The 14,778-nt window shown below is 40.4% G+C and overlaps 1 protein-coding gene and 1 non-coding gene across 4 annotated transcripts in view; one reads left to right on the top strand and one right to left on the bottom strand.

Moving 5' to 3' along the window:
* DCAF5 (DDB1 and CUL4 associated factor 5) overlaps positions 1-14,778 on the top strand; it is a 109,915-nt gene that overhangs the window by 9,336 nt on the left and 85,801 nt on the right. The gene's annotated exons all lie outside the window — the stretch shown is intronic.
* Positions 5,226-5,332, bottom strand: LOC112856536 (U6 spliceosomal RNA). Its single transcript, XR_003223110.1, has one exon. It is a non-coding gene; the product is annotated as a U6 spliceosomal RNA (small nuclear RNA).

Genomic DNA, 14,778 nt, shown 5'->3' on the forward strand with positions numbered 1-14,778 from the left:
GGTTATCCTTGGGTTAGGTGAACAAGGAGGGTTAGATTCCACTTGCTTGCCACATCAGTTATCCTAAGTCAGGGATTTAGGGAAAGACTTGACAACAGCAGTTTGTCACTTTAGTTATCTGCTCTTCCCATGCCTTCAGGGTCACATTTTCATTGCCACCTTACTCATTCATTGTACTTTGCAGTATTGATATCCAAGATTCTATCACCTACCTCTCAGGATACAGAGTTGATATGCATTGGAGGTCAAGTCCATGTACTCTGAGTATTATTTTCTTACGGCCAATTTTTAAAATAAAGGTTATATTCCGGAGGACTGGGGCATGTAGGAATCAATGAGAAAATGGCATCTGAGGAAATTGACAGGGTTGTAACAAATCCAGTAGCAGAGATGTTGGTGGAAAGACTGATTCCCATCTTCCCTTTTGCCTCTACTTGGTTCCTACCCCTTGATACAGTGAGGTAAGATTACCTTATATGGTCGATAAGGTAACTCTGTAGGTGCCCTGCCTACCTGGCTGCCTGCTGGGGTCCTTTATAACTAAGGTGACCACATATCCTGGTTTACTTGGGACCATCCCAATGTCCCCATTGTCCCAGTACAATTATGAGCCCTCCTTTCATTCCTAAAAATGTCCTAGTTTGAATGATAAGTTATATGGCCACCTACTCATAATCATAAATTGTTGTGTACTCAAGTAAAACCAAAGCCCTACTCTCTTAGCTTTTCCCATTTACCATTGAATGCCTCTGGTGAGAACACCTCCAAGCCTCTATTCTGTCAGGTCTTTCAGGTGCCACTTTTAGGGTACTGGATTGAGCCTGAGAGGCAGAGTGGTTGATAGTCATTTGTCCCCTCCTTGTCTTCTTATTAGAAGTGGGTGGGGGCAAGCTAACATTAAGAACATGCTATGTCCAGAGGCTAGTAAGTTATCCCTTCCTTACTATATACCTCCTCTTAGAGTTCTTTTTCTGCTGTTCACTTGTATATTCTTCAAAGCCCCCTTTTAAGAAAGTCTTCCTATGGGTTGTTTTTTGCAGTTGATTTTGAGCAAAGGTGTTCTGAGGAATGATTCCCTGCTGAGTCGAGATTTTTTTTTTTTCCACTTTATCCAAAAGTGGGTGTGATACTGATATTAAACAATTAAACAGGCTTAGTTTTATGGAGTATCTGTCTAGCACCAGAATACATCTGGAGTAAAAGTTGGCCCCTCAAGTGTATAGATTGGCCCTGAGAAAAGCTTTCAGGAATTGTAGTTTCTCAGGTATATGGCCAGTTGGCTCTAGAATGTCTTTCATGTTGTGAAATGACCTCAATAGAGAAGTTTAAAAGATCTGGGTTAGAGTCCAGATTTCACCATTGTCACTGTGATCTTATGCTACTAATATATTATCTCTGTAGAATCATAGAATTTTATTGCTGGAAAAGACTAATGGTTATCTAAATGAAGCCGTTAATTTTACATATAGGGACACAGAGGAGCAAAGAGGTGAAGTGATTTGCCCAGTAGTTTACAACTAGTAAGTAGTACAGTCAGGATTAAAATCTGAATCTGGGTCTTCTGATCTGGTCTCTCAGTAGGGAAAGTCATGAGGTTCTGCATTTATGAAGGACTTTACTCAAGTAAAGTGTTAAACTCTTTAAGTGGCTTCTTCTGCCACTACATTCCATCTGCAGTTTCATTGTCCCTGAACATGGTTGGTCTGATTAAGTTGGAGTGCTCATTATTTTCAAGATGAGTCAGTAGAAATTTTCCAGGTTGGAGGCAGACTGTCACTCTGGCTGAATCTCCAGTTTTAATTCTTTTTTTTTTTTTTTTTTAATGTTTTATTTATTTATTTTTGAGAGAACGCAAGCAGAGAAGGGGGGGGGGGCGGGGAACATGATCCCAAGGGGGCTCTGTGCTGACAGCCTCCAGCCCAATGCAGTGCTGAAACTCATGAACCATGATATCATGACTTGAGCCGAAGTCCAACCCTCAACCAACTGAGCCACCCAAGCGCCCCTCTCCAGTTTCAATTCTTAGCCTGCCCATACTTTCTTACTTTGGAAAGTCTATTTCCTTCCAAGAACATTACTCAGGAGGAGGAATTTTCTGCAAATTCAGGTGCCTGTCAAAATCTTGTTACACAACTTCTCTCATTCTGAATTTCCATTCAAGTCTTATATCTAAATTTCAGTTGTACCTTTTGTGTTATTTCATAAAGCAAGTACTAATTGGAGCCTCTGAGGATTGTTGTTTTTCTTTCTTTTCTTTTTTTAATAGGTGTCTGACCCATGTTTGATGGTTTATTGCAGATATCACTAGCTGCCATAGATGGCTGAAGCATGTGTTTTTGCCTTAGACATACTGGCAAGAAGTAACTGAAATTTGCATATTTGGCAACCAGTTTCAAGCAGCCCTTGAGTCTCAGGGTTGATATCTGTTTATACCTGCTTGTGGGTGGGTATTGTGGGCCTTCCTAAAAGGACTAAAAAGCATTGCACCTGCATTGGTTCAACCTTTTTAGAATTGCCCAAAGAAGAGAAAAGACAGCTTTATTATGTTGATAATGTTGCTTGTGCAGGGAGTTTTGCAAAAGCCAAGCAGGCAGTGTTATTATTTAAAAAAACTAAAAAATCATAAACTACTCAGAATAAACGAGTGTGACACCATCCGGAGAGCATATTGTCCAGGTTAGTTCTGTATGGCAGAAGTGAGATTGGACATGATCTGTGGTCTGAGAGTACTTCACAGTGCATCATACTCATTTAATAGCTTCCTTGTAAAACCTTACTGTTGTTGAGACCCAGGAATCTGTTCTTAGTGTTCTCCTAGGTATTTGAGGAGCTTTTTATTCTTTGACATTTCACTAATTCCATACTTTACTATTGGGAACTTCCTGTTGAATCATGCAAGTCAACAGAATAGGGCACTTAGAAGACAGGCTGCCCGCTTATTCACAGGTTTGTAAAATATCATATATTAATTATAGGAAATTCAGAAAATAAAGAGATACTTAAAGGAAGTATACCACCTACTGAGGATGACCATTTTTGACACATGGGACATATTTTAGCCTTTTTTGTATGAATACATACATATTTATTTTAATTTTTTTATTTTAATGTTTTTTATTTTTGAGAGAGAGACAGAGAGCAAGCAGGGGAGGGGCAGAGAGAGAGGGAGACACAGAATCAGAAGCAGAAGCAGGCTCCAGGCTCTGAGCTGCCAGCACAGAGCCCGATGCGGGGCTTGAACTCACAGAACACAAGATCGTGACCTGAGCTGAAATCGGCTACTTAACCGACTGAGCCACCCAGGCGCTCCTGCATACGTACATATTTAAAAAATAAAATTGGGGGGCGCCTGGGTGGCTCAGTGGGTTAAGCGTCCGACTTCGGCTGGGGTCATGATCTCGCGGTCCGTGAATTCGAGCCCCGCGTCGGGCTCTGTGCTGACAGCTCAGAGCCTGGAGCCTGTTTCAGATTCTGTGTCTCCTCTTTCTGACCCTCCCCTGTTCATGCTCTGTCTCTCCCTGTCTCAAAAATAAATAAAACGTTAAAAAAAATTTTTTTTTAAACAAAAAAATAAAATTGGAATTAGGTCATCTCTGTTGTTTTGTAACTTTTTTCTTAATATTAACATGTTTGTGTATGTCATTGAATATTCAAAAGCAGGGTTTTTCAATCTCAGCAGTATTGACATTTTGGGCTGGGTAATTCTTTGTGATGGGGGCTGTCCTGTGCATTGTAGCTGTTTAGCAGCGTCCATAGCCTCTAGCCACTATATGCTAGTAGCAGCTCCCCAGTTATGATGACCAAAAATTTCTCCAGGCATTGCCAAATGCCCCAGGTGGAGGATCACCCTGGTTGAGAACCACTGTCTAAATGAAAAATTCTTAGACCCTTTGATCTCAGGACCTCTTTACGTTCTTAAAAATCATTGAAGACCTCAAAGAACTTCAGTTTATGTAGGCCATTTTTACCAATTTTTATTACATTAGAATTTAAAGCTGGTGAAGTTTAAAAACTCATTTCTTTGAGAATGGAAATAATAAACCTTATATTAACAATAATATTTCAATGAAAGATAATTATTTTCCAAAATAAATAGAAGAGTAGCATTATTACCTCTTTCTGACTCTTAAAAATGTTTCCAACTCTTTAATGTCATAATAGACATTATGAGGGCATTCATAGTTAATCTGCTATGAAATGTTGGTTTAGCTGACATATATGAAGAAAATTCAGCCTTACACAGATATGTAATTAGAAAAGGGGAAAGTATTTTAATGCCTTATCAGATAACAATATATTCTTCTTTGAGACTGTATCAAAACTTGACAAGTGGAAGTTTTTTTTTTTTTTTTAATGTTTATTCATTTTTGAGAGAGAGAGAGTGAGAGTGCATGTATGCTAGGAGAGGGGTAGTGGGAGACAGAATCCCAAGCAGGCTCTGCACTGACAGCAGAGAGCCCAACATGGGGCTCGAACTCACAAACCAGGAAATCATGACCTGAGCCGAAATTGGATACTTAACTGACTGAGCCACCCAGGCGCCCTGACAAGTGGAAGTTTCTTAAAGATTAGTTGCAGTGTAGAATCTGAAATCATGTCAGAGAGCTTTTCATAGTCTGTACATTAAAATCCATTAGTCTGTCTTTAAGGCCTTCCTGTGGCTTTTCTTGAAAAATTGGAAGATTGGGCAACCTTGAGCCTCCGTTTCTCTATGGCAGTAACTGGGTGGAGCTGAGTAGTGTCTTGTTCTTTAAAAAGGGTTGTAGGTCTCCAGTCTGCCTTTTATTCTGGCAGTTTCATTCATGTGCTTTGCTGCTTGGCCCCTGTTATACTTGAGAAGCTGAATTGTATCATGGTAAGGAGCTCCGTCTCTGGAGCCAGATTACCTGGATTCAGCTCCCAACTCCTACTCTTGATTGCTGTGTAACTTCAGGTTATGTAGCTTTTCTGCAGTGTTATCTGGATAACAAGGACAACAATACACCTACTTCATAAGATTGTTAAAAGGATTAGGAGAGCCCTACACATTGGTTTTTAACATCATGCATCAATCATTTGGGAAAATACTGGTTCACTGAGTTATGCAGATTTTCCAAATCTTGACGCATTTTATTATACATTTTAAGAAATCGTATTTGTTAATATTACCACCAACCTCATCAGAAAAGTCCTTTAAGTATTGAGAAGTAGTCAAGCTCACCGTGGTGAATACAAGTTTTTGTTTTTTAAATATGGAATGGTTCACGAATTTGCCTGTCATCCTTGCACAGGGGCCATGCTAATCTTCTCTGTATTGTTCCAGTTTTAGTGTATGTGCTGCTGAAGCGAGCACTGATTACAAGTTTTCCAAAAATCTTGTTTTCACTTGAGAGCTTGAACTTTATCATTGGCTACAAATACTGCCAGTTGTTTTCCTTGAAATGACAAACTCATCGTGTTCATTTTTGAGAAAATATGTGCCACATACCCAACTCTGAATAGCCAGAGTTTGTCAGTTGTTTCTCAAGTATATGGTGTTTAATGAAAAAAGCAGCCCGTTCAGCTCACAATGCAAACTGTCACATATGTGCTTTTCCACAAAATAATCATTGTTCTTTGGTGTGGAGTGGAAGTGTTTTGTGTGTGCTTTCCATTTCATCATACATAGTATTAAGATGTATACTCTGGTTGAAATTTGGTAACATTATTTTCACAGCTTTGGGCCACCTGGGTGGCTCAGTCGATTAAGTGTCTGACTCTTGAGCTCGGCTCAGGTCATGATCTCACAGTTCGTGGGGTCAAGCCTCACATTAGGCTTTGCGCTGACAGTGCAGAACCTGCTTGGGATTCTCTCTCTTCTCTTCTCTCTCTCTTCTCTCTCTCTGCTTCTCCGCCGGCTCGTGCACTCTTTCAAAATAAATAAACTTAAAAAATTATTTTTAGAGCTTTATCAAGGACATTCCTAAATGAAATTGACATTGGTCTTTTTTACTGCAAGTCTGTGGCAGTTAAGGATACACTGATGACTAGTAGTTTGCTGTACTGCCTTGATTATCACTGAGGCACCAGTAATTTTACAAAACACCATGCTTTTGCACATCACCATGAAGTACAATGTCAATACAGTGAAAAAGGCAAATAACATTTGACTGTTATTGTGAAAATAGTTTTGACTTTGTAGACTTCCTGGAATTCATGGAACACATTCATTCTATTTTTTTGCTTTTATTGCAATTCTTATAGTGCAACCTTTGAGATATTTTGTTTTTTTAAATTTTTTTTCTTAGAATAAAATCTTAGAAATGAGATTCTAGGTTAAAGGGTATGAACTTTTTTATACTTATAAAATACATTTAATGTATATTTGCCCTCCAAGATGGTTAAACTAACTTATTCATACTTATACCAGTTTATCATGAGACTGCATCATGGCTGTTGCTGGGCATCATTTAATTTTTGCCAATTAAGTCAGTATGTGAAGAATACTATCATTTTAAAAACTTATTACTACTTCAGTTCACATATAACTGGCCTTGATTATTAGTGAGGCTGAATATTTTTCTCTTAAGTTTGGGCCATTTTGTAGTCTTTCTGTAGGCTGATTACAGCGCAACTGATTAGGTTGCAACTTTCTTTGCTAATATAGTCACATTCTCCTAATACCTTTTGAGATTAATCTCTAGTTACCCTGTTTGCATTTGGGTTTGTTTCAAATCTCAGCCTCAGATTTAGTGCCCCTCTCATGGAGGCAGATAGTAAAGGTATCTGATAATTATTTTCTAAATTTCAGAAGTTTGAACCCTTTTTGACTTTTGTCATAATTTAAGGGGTATCACCTGTGCTATTACTTAACTTTTTTTTTAGTTGACTCTTAATACTTGGAACTATATTACTATAATGTCTATCAAATCATAGGATTTATGTGCTATTTTTTTCCTAGTAAACATTAATATACATACTTGTTAAAATCATTTTCTACTGTCTGAAGTTATTCAGTGGCCTCTGCTTGCCACACTTTAGGAAGAGCAGGAACTTTGGAATCAGACATCCTCAATTTGAATCCCACTATACCTCTAACCGGTGGTGTATTCAGTGATAGGTGAGTTTGCCTCTTTGTGCCTCAGTTTCTTTCCTGGCAAATTGGAGATGTTGGAGAATATGATCTCTTAGGTGTCATCCAACTCAATTCTGTGATTCTGGTGTAAAATATTTGTAGATTCCTCTCTCTGTTTCAACTCACGCATTAGAGGCATTGTCTAGGGATTAGTGTGCTAGTTTAGGATTTTAAAACCTTAGCTCTATTAAACTCTACTGCTGCTGGTCACTTGATTTTATAGAAACCATTTAATGGGATCCTAGCTGTCTAGTTAGGGTGTTACTGCTACTGTAATTCCTGCTCCCTGTTCAATGTGAAGTGCTTCATTCAAAGCTTCCATCATTGAGGCAAGTCAATGCCTCACTTTTCACATCTTTGAAATGGGGATAATGTTTCTGCCCTACTTACCTAATTGCAGATGTAGAAAAATGAGGTAATATGCAGATCAGTGGGCTCAGCTTTCAGGACAAGAGTACTAGGTAAGGGCAGGGTATCAGCAGAAGTTAATACCAACAGATGTTATCCCCCGCTGTGGCTACTTCTATAGTGAAGAGCGACACCCTTATCTCTCCATACTCACCTGCACCTGCCATTTGATTTTTTTTATCCCTGATTTTGGAAGTGCCACTGGACCCCAGTTTTGTGTACCTTGGGCAAATCACCCAATCTTAACTTATCCCTGGGCTAGATGAAGCCTGCACTGAGGCCTGCATTCAGCCTACAAAATCAGGTTGCTTGCTTTTGTTGAAAAATTGGAAGATCAGGCAACCTTGAGCTTACTTACATTTCTGTATGGCAATAGCTGGCTGGAGCTGAGTAGTGTCTTGGTTTTTATTTTATTAAAACATTTTTTTTAATGTTTATTTTTAACAGAGAGAGACAGACAGACAGATTCAGAGACAGAGCATGAGTGGGGGAAGGGGGAGAGAGAGAGGGAGACACAGAATCTGAAGCAGGTTCCAGGCTCCGAGCTGTCAGCACAGAGCCAGACGCAGGGCTCGAACTCACGGACCATGAGATCGTGACCTGAGCTGAAGTCGGACGCTTAATGACTGAGCCACCCAGGCGCCCCGTGTCTTGTTCTTTTAAAAGGATTGTATATTCTCCAGTCTGCCCTTTATTCTGGCAGGTTTTATTCATGTGCTTTGCTGCCTGGCCCCTGTTGTATTTGAGAGGCTGAATTGTATCATGATTAGGGGCTCCGTCTCTGGAGCCAGATTACCTGGATTCAGCTCCCAGCTCCTACTTTTGATTGCTGTATATCTTCAGGTTATTTAGCTTTTCTGTAGTTTTATCTGAATAATAAGGACAACAATACCTATTTTATAGGGCTGTTAAGAGCATTAGAAGAGATACTACAAACATGTAAAACTCTTAGGGTAGTCCCTGGCCTGGAGCAAATTTAGCTGAAGTTAGCTATTGTTGGAGTTTAAGCAGTATATAATGGGTAACATTTCTGTAGCTCATACTGTGTATCAGGCAATCATCCAAGCCTTCCACATAACTCTATCTCATTAATCCTACCATAATACTATAAAACAGGTGGAGTTATTTTCTCAGTTTTGCAGACGAGAGGATACAGTTGAGAGAGGGTAAGTACCCTGCCTGGAGGCACACAGCTAGTAAGTGGTAGCAACATTGAGAGTTGAACCTATGCACTTGTATTCTAAGGCTGTGGTCTTGAATGTTGTGCTGCCTCATGCTACATCTACCTTTAAAATAGGTCTAATTATACAAGTGGCAAGCGCGGGTAAATGGTGATTATTGCTTTTAATGTTTTTGTAAGTGATTTGAGGAGGGTATGCATATCAGTATCCCGAATTTGTATATGGCATTCATATATAAATGCCCTTCAGGTAAGTGAAATGCCAAACCAATAAGGCTAAACTGCAGGCAACTCTTTTTGTCTGCGTGGAGTGAGTGAGCAGAAGAGTGATAACTGACTTTCCTCAAAGTAGGTAAATATAAACTAGTACATGAAGGAAAATAACAGACTGCTTGATGTGCTTCAAGATATTCAGTAAGGACCTGAGAGTCATGTTAGTGTCTTATTTGAAGGTCAAAAAGGCCAGCAAACATGTCAAACCCATTAGCATAGCTCTTACTTAAAAACAAAATAAAAGAAAACAAAACAGAAAATAACAGGTGTTGGTGAGGATGTAGAAAAGTTGGAAGTCTTGCACATTGTTAGTGGGAATGTAAAATGGTACAGCCACTGTGGAAAACAGTATGGTAGTTTCTCAGAAAAGTAAACATGGAATTGACATATGATCCAGGAATTTCATTTATGGGTGTAGACCCCAAAGAATTGAAAGCAGGAAATTGAACAGATATTTGTACACTCATGTTCATAATAGCATTATTCACTAGAGCCAAAGGGTGGGAGCAAGCTATCACCCATATGTGGTGTATACATAAAATAGAACATTATTCAGCCTGAAAAAGGAAATTCCGACACATGCCACAGTATGGTGAACCTTGAAGACATTACGATGAAATAAGCCAGTCATAAACGGACAACTTTTGTATGAGTCCATTTATATGAGGTACCTAGAATAGTTGAATTCATAGACAGAAGTCATGTCTCTAGAGTTAGAATCGTGGTTGCCAGCAGGGAGGAGGGAGGCTGGAATGGAGAATTATTATTTAGTGGGTACAGAGTTTCAGTTTGGGAAGATGAAAAAGTTCTGGAGATGGGTGGTGGTGATGGTTGCCCAATAATGTAAAAGTGTGAATGTATTTAATGGCACAAAACTCTACACTTAAAAATGGCTTAAGAAAAATAAAAGCCAGCAAAATGCTAGGCACCTCTAGGCAAAAAAAACTGGAGACAAAATGGAAAATGCTTTTCTCCTGTGTAATGAATGCTGTAGGGCAGATTCACTTGAAATTCTAAGTAGTGGTCTGGCCTGTGCACTTTGGTAGGAGGGATACAACTTGGTTTTAGGCTCCAGGCCTAGCCATGTCTCTCTGATTCTCATCTGGAAAAAAGGGTTATGTAATCTTTACCTCACAAGCAAAGATGTGTGTGAATGAACGTCTATACAAATGCTAATTATTTTCAACTTTGGAAAAATAGCAAAGCAGACTTTATTTCCCACTCACTGATGTGGCTGGGCTGTGTGGCACACAGGCTCTGCCTCTGTGTCTTCACGCTGCCTCTTAGAGCGCAGGAGAGGGATGGTCCATACAAAAAGAGGTTTGGCGTCACAAAACAGTTACATTATGCGCACTGAAAAGAAGGAGTAAATAGGCTGAAAAGAAAGCCAGGCGGAATAATTTTCCTCTAGTCCTTGCAAGTTAAAAAGAAAAAAAAAACCCAAAAACAAAAACAAAAAAACAACTGCAGCAACATAAAAGGGTATTAAGTAAAATTGCTATTTCCAAGAAGTAACCTCTGTTAGCCATTTTGCATCTGTCCTTCCATGTACAAATTTGTGTATGTTTTTCTTTCATTAAAATGTATCGGGGTGCCTGGTTCAGTCAGTAGAGCATCCGACTCTTGATTTCGGGGTTGTGAGTTTGAGCCCCATGTTGGGTGTAGAGATTACTTAAAAATAAAATCTTTAAAAAAATGTATCATGCTATTCATACCCTTATGCTACCTAGAACAAGAGTTGGAAAGATAAGAACAAATTCATGAATGATATGTGTAAGAAACTAGAACATTTTGAGGGGTATATATACCTAACATATGGCACACTGGGTAAGTGTTTTTATATGTATTTTCTCAATACACACAGCAGCCCTGTGAGATAGTTGGTATTTTTTTCATTTTACAATCATAAAACTGAGGTTAGAGAAGTAGAATAACTCGCTCAAGGACACATGGATGGTGTGCTCAGACACTTTTATTCCAGAGCTTGTACTTCGTGTACCCTTCCGTAGCACCACCTTTGCTGCCTATCAGAGATGAGACCCTGGATCTAATCCCATTCTGGTTGGTTTTTTAAAGAAAATAGTGTTTTGAATAGTTAATACAGTCACTAACACTTTAAAAAAATTTTTTTTCATGTTTATTTATTTTTGAGAGAGAGAGAGAGACAGAGTGTGAGTGGTGGAGGGGGTGAGACAGGGAGACACAGAATCTGAAGGACGTTCCAGGCTCTGAGCTGACAGCACAGAGTCCAACACAAGGCTCGAACCCACAAACCGTGAGATCATGACCTGGGCAGAAGCCAGATGCTTAACCAACTGAGCCGCCCAGGTGCCCCTTACACTTTTTTAATCCATGATTATTCCATGTCAGTACAGACAGAACTGCCTCATGTTTTTTGTCTTTTTTTTTTTTTTGGCATCATAATACATGGTACATACATGAACAATAAGCTGGTTTTTGCATTTTTATTGTGGTAAAATATACATAACACAAAATTTACCATTTTAACCATTTTTTTAATTAAAAAATTTTTTTGACGTTCATTTATTTTTGAGACAGAGAGAGACAGAGCATGAACAGGGGAGAGGCAGAGAGAGAGGGAGACACAGAATCTGAAACAGGCTCCAGGCTCTGCACTGTCAGCACAGAGCCCGACGCGGGGCTCGAACTCACAGACTGTGAGATCATGACCTGAGCCGAAGTCGGATGCTTAACCGACTGAGCCACCCAGGTGCCCCTCATTTTAACCATTTTTAACTGTAATGTACAGTTCACTTGCATAAAGTACTTCACACTGTTATACAATCATCATTACTATCCATCTCCAGAACTTTTTCATTTTGCAAAATTGAAACTCTGTTCCTATTATATAACAACTCCGCATTGTCCTGCTACCCCCCACCCCAACCCCAGCCCCTGGCCCCTACCATCTACTTTATGTCACATTAAAACAATAATTTTAACCAGACTTCTATTGATGGATTTTTAAATGGTTTAGTCTCTTGCTCTTCAACAATGTGCTGCAGGAGTAATTGATCCTGAGTTTCAGAATGCTCTCTCAGTTCCTTCCTATGCTTGGCTGACTTTCTTTTTTTCAACGTTTATTTATTTTTTGGGACAGAGAGAGACAGAGCATGAACGGGGGAGGGGCAGAGAGAGAGGGAGACACAGAATCGGAAACAGGCTCCAGGCTCCGAGCCATCAGCCCAGAGCCTGACGTGGGGCTCGAACTCACGGACCGCGAGATCGTGACCTGGCTGAAGTCGGACGCTTAACCGACTGCGCCACCCAGGCGCCCCCGCTTGGCTGACTTTCTGAGGAAGCCCAAAGCAAATTCTTTTTCCTAGTGGGCCTTAGCTTTTCTGGGCTATAAAATAAGAAGAATGTTAAATAATTACTTTTGTTACAGTATGGTGTGAGGGCTTATATAGTTTCTGCTTATAGCTCAGGATCCGTTGAGAAAGAGTGCTTTTTAAGTATAGTTTTTCTGTAACTACAAAACTGCTGCCACAATGTGATTATAGTACATTTGGGGATGAGTTAGTGAGTTTAATGCAGAATTAAATCAACCCAATAAGACCAGCATCAGAGTAGCTATGTTCTTTTGGGGTTCTCAGATGGATTGAAGCTAGGCAAGCGTCTGTGAGGAAACCAGGCCTAGAAGCCCTGTCCTCTGCTTGTCCCTTGCCTGGTACTAGTGCCAAGCAGAAAGTCCTTGCCTTCCTAAGAGGTCCCTGTGCTCCTTCCACAGAAGCCCTAGAGAGACTGGGGCCAACCTCACAGAAGCACTTGACTGCCAGGCTCACAGAGCCAGCTTAAAGGATCGAACTCTTCACTTCGATTCTTTGCAGGTCCAACAGTCTCTGTGCATGGAACCATGTAATCTCTGCTTTCCCCCCCACCCCCCAATGTTTGTTTATTTTTGAGAGAGTACAAGTGGGGGAAGGGGCAGAGAGACGGGGTAGAGGATCCAAAGCAGGCTGTGAGCCCACGTAGGGCTTAAACTCACAAACTGCGAGACTGTGACCTCAAGTCGGATGCTCATCCGACTGAGCCATCCAGGTGCCCCATCTCTGCTCTTTTGAATTGATTAGATGATTCACAGAGAGAGAACTATAGAGTTTTTTCAGGTTCTGAACTGATTTATCCTTATTTTACCAGCCATCCTTTGCTTTGTGGGGGGTGGGCAGGGGCAGAGAATTGGCCACAGCTGTTGCTGTTATTCTTCCTCTACTGGCTTCAAAGCAGCCCAGCAATTTCAGGTGATACCTCAGTTTGCACCACTGTGGTTTTTGCCAACACATGGTTGAAAAGTATTGTGTTGGCACAGAGCTCTTAATACCTTGCCTAAGGAAATATGTGTGTGCGTGTATGTGTGTGTTGGCCGGGAAGAGGTGCACCTTACATCTTCTGACACTAACCTTGAGGGCAAAGTAGAAGCAGGCCTTGCCATAGCCATAATTTCTGCCTCAGTGATTCCAATCTCTTATGGACTTGGGCTGTCATCATCATGGCGAGTAGTAAGGACACATCGTTTTATTTTTTTTTTTAAATTTTTTTTTTCAACGTTTATTTATTTTTGGGACAGAGAGAGACAGAGCATGAATGGGCGAGGGGCAGAGAGAGAGGGAGACACAGAATCGGAAACAGGCTCCAGGCTCTGAGCCATCAGCCCAGAGCCCGACGCGGGGCTCGAACTCACAGACCGCGAGATCGTGACCTGGCTGAAGTCGGACGCTTAACCGACTGCGCCACCCAGGCGCCCCAAGGACACATCGTTTTAAATGGTCCCAAGGCATTCTACAAATAACCATGCATTTTAAATTACTAAGTATTTATTTGGCAAAAGTAAATCATTTTTTAAATGTCTAGAACGAACACTAAAGATAATGCTGTTTGGATAATGGGGGATGACCCTTAGCTGAGAATGGTTATGTCTGAGTGCATAGATGTAGATATTATTTTCTTGTTTATTGAACTTTTTTTTTAGAGCTACTCTAATTCAGGAGAGGCTGTGCTGCCTTGCATAGGTCTGAGTAAATAAATAGAAGTGCTAGCAGTTTTTCCTTTGCCGTGAGTATCCCAGCCCATCCTAGAGAGTTTTTTTTCTTTTTCTATCATGAAAATTTTAAAAATCCAAAATGTTTTCGGGCACCTGGGTGGCTCAGGCAGTTAAGTGTCTGACTCTTGATTTCGGCTCAGGGCATGATCTCACGGTATGAGTTCAAGTCCCACATCAGGCTCTGCTCTGGCAGTGTGAAGCCTCCTTGGGATTCTCTTTTTCTCTGCCTTTGTACTGTGCATGCTCTCCCTCTCTCTCAAAAATAAACATTAAAACCAAAACAAAATAAAAACTTTAAAAATCCAAAATGTTTTATTTTATGGAAATGTTCAAGCATTCACAAAAGTATAGTATACCCATCCATAATAAGTACCAACATTGGGTGCCTGGGTGCCTCAGTTGGTAAGCGTCTGACTTTGGCTCAGGTCAGGATGTCCTGTTTCATGAGTTTGAGTCCCACATCAGGTGAGCTCAAGCCCCACTTCCAGTGAGCACAAGCCCTGCTTCAGGTGAGTCCCTCTTCTCTCCCTCTTTCCCTCTCTCTCTTTTTCTGCACCTCACTCGTGCTCTTTCTCTCTCAAAAAAAGAAAAAAGAAAAAAATTACCAACATTTTATTAATTGCCTATCCTGCGGTGCTTGGCTGGCTCGGTGAGTAGAGCATGCGACTCTTGATCTCAGGGTTGTAAGTTTGAGTCTCATGTTGGGTGTAGAGATTACTTAAAAATAAAATCTTAAAAAAAGATCACCTATCTCCCCTACTT

This window comes from Puma concolor, chromosome B3, assembly GCF_028749965.1.
Source record: "Puma concolor isolate L17-30 chromosome B3, mPumCon1.1.hap2, whole genome shotgun sequence".
Lineage (NCBI taxonomy): Eukaryota > Metazoa > Chordata > Mammalia > Carnivora > Felidae > Puma > Puma concolor.